This window comes from Olea europaea, chromosome 17 (genome assembly GCF_002742605.1).
Source record: "Olea europaea var. sylvestris chromosome 17, O_europaea_v1, whole genome shotgun sequence".
Classification (NCBI taxonomy): Eukaryota; Viridiplantae; Streptophyta; class Magnoliopsida; order Lamiales; family Oleaceae; genus Olea; species Olea europaea.
The window spans coordinates 9,621,589-9,630,415 of record NC_036253.1 but is presented as its reverse complement, the minus strand read 5'-3'; positions in this window follow the sequence as shown (position 1 = coordinate 9,630,415).

Genomic DNA, 8,827 nt, shown 5'->3' with positions numbered 1-8,827 from the left:
GTTTACACTTTGCTTGTGGTTATTATTTGGTATTGATGGCATGTACATGTCTAAGACAAGTGTGTTTTAACTGTGATAAAATTTGGACATAGTTAAAAATAGACTATCTTGAAAATGATAATAAAAGGAAAGATAATGAGAGAGGTGAGGCGAATGTTATCATTGGGTCGAGTGATGACCTGTGCATGGTTGATTGAGAGTAAACATGGTTATTACATTTGTATCTGTGTGTAATCCTTTCTGCACGCATGTGATTGCTTAATTCTGTTGTGTAGGTATGTTACACTATCAATTTGTTTGATGTGTATAATTGCATGGAATAGAGTAATCTTATTACTTTGAGTAATGTGTTTGCATGCATAGTCGATTGAGTTTTTTAATGTACTTTGTTTGCTCTATAAGTGGTGTGAGAGTGTGGAAGTGAGAAGAAAGATGGGGAGCTATTTTCTCTTTTATCTTTGTGAGCCTATATGGTTTGTGAGATTGTGTGAGGCAACCATATATGATTATCTTCTTTCTCTGTGTGAGCCTCTTTTATGAATGTAGTGAAGTAACCAACTCTTTCTTCTATTCCCTTTACGAGTGCCACCTTCATCATTTCCTTTATGGATTTTTTGAGCATCGGTGATTGGAATAATTTTATGGTATGCGGGCCAATTTTAAATTGAGCCCTAACCTTTGTGGTCATCGAATGGTGTTGATTTGCCATAGTGAGTTTGAGATGCATTATGGGAATGTGGAGTGTGACATTTAGATCACGAGTGGATAAGTGATTAAATGTTGGAATCCTTTTATCCGTGAAGAGATCCTGTACAGGTGGAGTGTAAGAGAGACTCTTTTATCACTTTTGTTAGGTGAAGACCCATTATCTATGTAGGTTGGGAAAAGTGATGTGGTGATAGAGGATTATCTCGTGGATTTAAGATCTATTGTAACTTACTAGTAAGACATGAGTTGAGTGATCAGTCCAGTGAGCATGGTGGGCGATGAGAGGTGATATGTGTTCTTGAGGCGTGAGCAACATGGATGGGATAGGATAAGTGTGGTGAGATCTTTTAGTGGGTCATTTATGTATTTGTTGCATATGGGTTTGACCATGTGTTTGATTAACTTGGTGTTAATCTATGGTTCTGTGTAAACGTATTTTTGAGAAGATCTATGTGTATTTTCCTATAATATATCATTATCGCATATTTATTTGCTCTTGATTGTTCACTATGAATATTTGCTTCTACTTGGGTGTTCTTGACTTTAGTCCCGATGAATACATGGAGCAGGTATGATATATGTGGTTGGAAACATGAGGTAAGGTCTATGATACCAATTTTATTAGTTACCTTGATTATGCAAGTATAAACTTTTTGTTTTGATTGCTTACAGATTTATTGGGCATAAAGTTGGAGATTTGTTGTGTTTCGATACCCAAAAAATCTGGGCGATGATTACAACAATTGTCGGATAATTTATCGACACCATCGACGTGGCTTGACTCGAATACGATCGACACTTTTGGATGACCCAAGTTTGGATTGGATGGTTTTTTGGTTTGTTGGACCATTTAGTAATAAGTAAGAACTTGGTCTTGGCCCATTAAGGAGAGTTAAGCCCAATTGTTGGTAATCTAAATACTATGCTATTTATTCGTCTCCTCCAGCTGCGTGTGTGTGTGTTAGTGTGTGCAATGAAGAGAAAAATGTGAGGTAGCCGAGAGTTTAACCATTGCTTATTCTATTCTCTCCTTCCTTTGTGGATGCACATTAATCACCAATCACCATAGTCTTTTTCTTTGTGGATGTTGAAAGGGGGTACCAAAAGTGAAGAAAGGTTTGGGTCGAGTCGAGGTAAATTGGTGTTCGTTTGGTTGTTTTTTGAGCCCGAAATCAAGATTTGTTGAGAGATTTCCGCGACACTTCCCACGTTTTGAAGGGTTTGTTTAGTGTTGATTTTGTCATGAAAGCTTGTGAATAATGGTTCCACCATCTTTCTTCAAGCGTTCAACTTGTAGCTTAAGTAATTAGTTCATGCACCAAAATATTACCATCACAAAGTCCCTGTCTGATAGAAATTAAAATTTAGATTTTAATATAAGTTATAGTCAACAACTAATTTTAACCACATATCTTACGAATTCACAATTTTTCAACTATATATTTCATCAATTATTATTAAAATCTACTAACATTTTAATTTTAATCCCCACCAAATAGGGGCAAATTGTCCATAGCAAAAAGTGAAATTGAAAAAAGAGTAGCTAATTAGGTTAATTTGAGCACATTAACCTCCAAATATATTTGTTACCACTTTTATCTTACACATCTCAATACAATTCAAAGTTGTTTAATTCATCCATGGTAATATATATCCTTTATTTAGGGTTTAAACACAAAAAATAATCAAACTATTCCCAAGTCTAAAGGGCACCACTTGGCTCAACAAGTTTAGCATTACTAGGAAATATTTGAGACATGGTACATAACTCTTGCCGACCCAGGGGACAGACCCATTAAGGGTCGAGCGGGGTCGATCGGCCCCCATTGAATTTCCAAAAATTTTCATTTGGGCTTTTTAAAATTTAAATGGGAAAAATTCATAAATAAGAGATCAAGGCCCCATTCGGTACCCATTTTTTTCAAAATGCATTTTTCTCTCTCTTTTTTTCAACCACACATTCTTTATTAAAATAATATTATACGTAAATCAATAACTTTTTCTTATTTTTAACCGCACATTTTTAATCAATTTACTATTCAAAAATGTATTTTTACATAAAAAATGTCTCCCAAACACCCTCTAAGTATGAAACATTTTAAAATTAAGAAACAAAGTTTCAAATTTCAAAAATAAGATATTTTAAAATTTTATTTATAAATTAATTTATTAAACATATATTTTACAAATTAAATATATTGAGGTCACAATTATATATAATTTGCTCACATTTATCTAACTAATTAGTCGTAGATTAATTTTTAGTTACAACTTATCAAATTATTAGTAACAATTTATTTTTCGATTACAAATCAAAAATTTTATAGGTCACAAATTATTCATCGGTCACAGAATAAAAAATTTTATTAGTCACAACTCGTTTATTCATTGCAAATATTAGATTAATTGGTCACGATTAATTTTTCGATCACAACTTAATCAATTGTGAGTCAAAGTCACAATTTTTAGGTCACATATTGCAAATTAATCAATTATTAGTCACAATCAACCAAATAATTGGTTACAAGCATCCAACTTTATCTCATCTGACCCACGACCACCACAACCACCATCACTATCATCATAAAAAAATTTATAGGCTACAATTTGTTTATCAATCGCAAATTTTATAAGTCACAACGTATTACATGGTCACAAATTATCAAATTATTAGTCACAAATTAACTAGTTTTTAAGTTACATATTATTTATTGATCATAATTTCTCTTTTTTTGGGCCACATAAAGCTTATTGGTGACACATTAGCCAACTTGTTGGGCACAAACAACCATTAATTTGTGACACCACTACATCAAACCATACCACTGCCAACACCATTGCCGTCAGAATCGCTACTACCACCTATCTACAACAACATCACCATCACCATGACAAACAAAACAACACTCACTAATTCACAACCATCGCGACAGCAACGACCATCGCCAACACAATCACCTTCACCAGCACCATTACCACAACTATAACCACCACCAACACAGCCTAACAACACCGCCACCATCCAAAATCACCGCACAACCACCACAAAATACCACAAACCATAAAAATCCACCGCATCACACACCACCAGCTACAGCTGGATTTGAATCTGTATACCACCGCCTGTCGCTGCCGCTGCCAACACCAACACCAACACCAGATTTCTCTAACAAGTAGCAAATGCGTCTCCCAATCTACCAATTCGACGTCGCCACCACCATTACCATACATCGCCTTTGCCAAATCTTCCACCTCTCGCTAATGGGTAACCATCACCATTATCATCACAAATAAAACAACACCCACTACTTCACAACCACAGCGACATCAACGACTATCGCCAACACAATCACCTTCACCAGTACCATCACCACAACCATAACCACCACCAACACAGCCTAACAACACTGCCACCATCCAAAATCATTGCACAGCCACCACAAAATACTACAAACCATAAAAAACCACCGCATCACACACCACCAGCTACAGCTGGTGTTGGAAAAATTTCATCAATTGGAGCCACACATGTATATGATTAAAGTGTGCGTTGCTATTTTATAGTTTTAGTCCATTACAGTGATCCAACGAATTTAATTTTGGATTAATGGGTATCAATTATTATGGGATTAAAGTGTAGAGGCCGGGTTGTTGTTTTAAATTGATGAGGGGCTAATTTAAAGATGATAACTGCCTACAGTTATTTATCATGGGGTCATGGTCCCCAATTGACGTGATATTCCATAACCTCTGTATCCCTATCAACAGAGAATTTTTCAAGAATTGCACGGGAAATCACGGATCAATTGGAAAATTGTAACCCTTTCAAAATCACCGTTAACCTATGGATCAAGGTACACTCCCGCTTTCTTGTTCTCTTTGATTCAACGTGGCGCATTACAATTTTGGTGAAATGATCTGTTGATTTCTTTCAAATCTGAATTATCAAAATTCTATCAAGTGGTATCAGAGTCTCTCCATTGTTGAATCATTGAGAATATCATGTTTTAAGAATTCTGAAATTTTGGGTTATTTATCTTCCACGTAAATATTTGGAATTTTTGGGCATACAGCTTCCTTCTATTTTATATATATGTGAATCAAAATTCCTCAAGAAGAAAACTCAATTTCTGCGTGTATAAGATTATGTATATCTTTTATGGATCAAAAGGAGACCCACTTTCCACTCCCTAGATTTTCGAAAGTTATGAAAACATTTGTGATAAATGATGAATCTACTGTGTGTTACTTCATGAAATTATGGAATTTAAGTTTCGGTTTGGTGTGGAAGAGATTTTCATACGGGTAGACCATTCGGAGTTTGGGAATTAATTTTGGTTTGAAGTTTGGGTTGTGAAAAATGGATTTTGAATTGAGGAGTTGCTGTGTGTATTTTTCTTCTTTTTTTTCGGTTTGGTGCAAATCGCTGCACCACGCAGCGTTGTTGCTGCTGCTGCGTTGGTGGCAGCAGCAGCAGCGCAGGCGCCCCGTGCGGCTGGTGCTATTGTTCCGATGCAAGGCTGCGCCGGCGCTGGAGCAGGGAGAAAGAGATAATAAAAAAAATTCGATTTCTGGGTGATTTTGGGGAGGGGGCTTCAAGTGAAATATGGGTTATTCCAGGGTGCTTCTTGCAATTTTTAATTAGGTTAAAATTTAAGGATTAAGCCCCTATAATTTAAAATTAATCCAATTGGGCCTTTTAAGTTACGGGTTTAATAATTCAGCCCCCAAAGTTTGAAAATTAATTAATTTGGGCCATTTAACTTCTGAATTTTGCAATTAAAGCCCTCAATGTTCATAATTAATTAAAATTGGCCCCTAATGTTTTAAAATTTTCAAATTTTAACTCCTAAAGTATTGAATTATTAACCCTTAGGTCCCTAAAGTTTCCATAGGCATCTATTGATGCAAATTGGGGTTTCTCTTTATCAAATTTCGAAACTAATACTTCTTTGAGAGGTATTAATTAAGGTTTAATTATTTGGGACAATCTAATTCAAAATTTTGGTAATCATTTATACAAAAAATTAAGGTTGTCTAGCATTTTAAGTAAACTAATTGAAACAATATGTCACCAAAGTGACCTCTTTTGTGTAGATTGGTTTGTTTAGGATGCTTGGATGTTGTGTGTGTGTGTCTTTTCATGCGGAAATTAGCCGGCCCAAAGGAAGGTTAATAGCTGGCTGAATTACGTACACACTTGTGGTGATGAATGTGTGACAATTATAACGTTTCCATGTGAATAATAAATCAATCCAAAGATGGGTTTATTATTTGACAGGAGTTATTGTCAAGGTTTGATCACTACACTGAGAGTACCACTTGCATTTAATATTACTGTCCAAAGACTTGATATTGATGTTGTTCTAGGTCTCTTGAGATGGGATTTACCATTATTTGAATTTATCAATTATTAAATGTGGATATTAAATCGAGCATAATTAATCTTTTTTTTTTATTTTGTTCTCTCTACAGGTAGCTCATCTGCTACTATATCTACCAATATTAATTCTATTTCCATACTTAATGGGACAAATTTCAAGGATTGGAAGGAGAACATATTAATTGTTCTTGGCTGCATGGATCTAGACTTTGCTCTTCAGATCGAGCAACCCACTCCTCTTATGGAAGAAAGTTCACCTAATGAAAAGAGGAACTTTGAGAAGTGGGATCACTCAAATTGCATGAGTCTAATGATCATTAAGCACGGCATTCTGAAAGCCTTTAGAGGTGCAGCTACCGAAGAGGTATCTAATGCCAAGGAGTTTCTTGCTGAAATTGAGAAGCGTTTTACGAAAAATGATAAGGCTGAAAGAAGCACTCTTTTGCAGAGCTTGATTTTAATGAAGTATAGAGGCAAGGGGAACATAAGGGAGTACATCATGCTGATGTCTCTCATTGCTTCAAAACTTAAGGGATTAAAGCTCGAGCTGTCTGATGACTTGCTCGTCCATTTGGTATTGATCTCGCTTCCTGCACAATCCAGTTAATTTAAGGTTAGTTATAACTACTAGAAGGAGAAATGGTCTCTGAATGAGCTCAATTCATATTTTGTGCAAGAGGAATAAAGGTTGAAGTAAGAAAGGACTGAAAGTGCTCACTTAGCAAGCACTTCTAAGGATAAGGGTAAGAAAAAGAGGAATGAATATGAAGCTTCTCAAAAGGGTCTAGCATAAAAGAAAAAGAAGGAAGACAAAGGAACTTGTTTCTTTTGCAACAAAACTAGACATGTGAAGAAGGATTGTGTGAAATATCGCGATTGGCGTGTAAAGAAAGATACAATTCTTACTTTGGTCTGTTCTGAGGATAATTTAGTTTCAGTACCTAGAAACACTTGGTGGATAGATTTTGGTGCTACTACTCATATAAGTGTTTTTATGTAGGGCTGCCTGAATTATCGAAAGCCAAATGATGGTGAAAGATACATCTATGTGGGTGATGGCAAATCGGTGGAAGTTGATGTAATATACACTTTTAGGTTGTTATTAAGAACTGGTTATTATTTGGATTTGAAAGACACTTTTGTTGTACCGTCTTTTAGATGGAATTTAATTTATGTTTCTTCGTTGGACAAATTTGGATATTGTTGTTCATTTGGAAACAATCAATTTAGTCTTTTGTTAAATTCAAATATTATTGGTACTAGTTCGTTATCTACATATGATAACCTATATTTGCTTGATACTATTGCATCATATAATGAAACCTCGCATGTGAAATCACGTGGTACTAAACGCAAATTAAATAAAGAAAATTCAGCAAAATTATGGCACAAGCGCTTAGGTCACATATCAAAATCTAGAGTTGAACGACTTGTGTCAGATGGTATTTTAAATTCCCTTGACTTTACGAATTTTGATGTATGTATTGATTGTATCAAGGGAAAACAGACCAAAACAAAGAGATTAGGTGCTAACAGAATATCGGATGTCTTAGAATTGATATATACAGATATTTGTGGACCGTTCCCTACGACTTCCTAGAATAGTCAACAATATTTTATATCATTCATAGACGATTACTCACGTTATGGGTACCTATATCTCATTCATGAAAGTCTGAGTCACTGGACATGTTCAAAATTTTTAAAATTAAGGTTGAAAATCAACTCAACAAAAGGATAAAGAAAGTTAGATCTGATCGTGGTGGTGAGTACTACGACAAATATGATGGATCAGGTGAACAATATCCAGGACCATTTGCCAAATACCTAGAGGAATGTGGAATTGTCCCTCAATACACTATGCCAGGATCACCTAGCATGAATGGTGTAGCTGAAAGACGAAACAGAACTCTTAAGGACATGGTAAGTGTTAGGAAAATATTGTAATTGGCAATCTGTGACCAAAAGGACTAATTTATTGAGTTTGTAAAGTCAAGGACCAATTTGTCAATGTCTAAAAGTTCAGGGACTTGTGTTGCAATTTAGCAATAATTAATGTATAGGTCTAGGGTAAAGTTGGATGCTTTGAAAATGAAAACGGCGCAAGATTGGTGCTAGAGTTTCGCCCTGACCTCGCTCGAGCCTAAATAACAGAACCTGCGTCGTTGGAGTTTTGCCACCAGTTCGCTCGATCGAGAGTGTGTCGCTAGAGTTTCGCCGACACTTCGTTCGAGCGACAGTGTCATCCGACGTTTGGTAATTTTCTTTCCTCGCGAATTTTAAACGCTCCATACTACCAAAAACGACCTACTATATAAATAAAAATTCCGCTTTTCATTAACAACCTTTGGCAAAACACATAGCACAATATTTTCCTCTCTACCAAATGATCAATTGCAAAACTCTTCACCATATGATTCATTGAAGAAAAAAAACATCAAACACCTTTTCAAACAAAACACCTATAAAAAATCCTCACTACTTCCAGAAGATCAGTTGATTGAAGATCCGGGAAGGAGGTTGATTGAAGAACTGGAGTTCTTGTTGATTCACGGGAAATAGAAGAAATACAAGGCTGGGATTTTGGCGCAGATCTGCAGAATCCAGGAGAGCTTTGGTTGATACAGTAAGAAGGTCAGAGTGTTGTTAGATACAGTCACGTCTGGCGTACTGTAAGTTGGAGTCTTCTATAGTGAATCCCTACTGGCTTGTGCTCGAAGTTTTTACCCAGTTGGC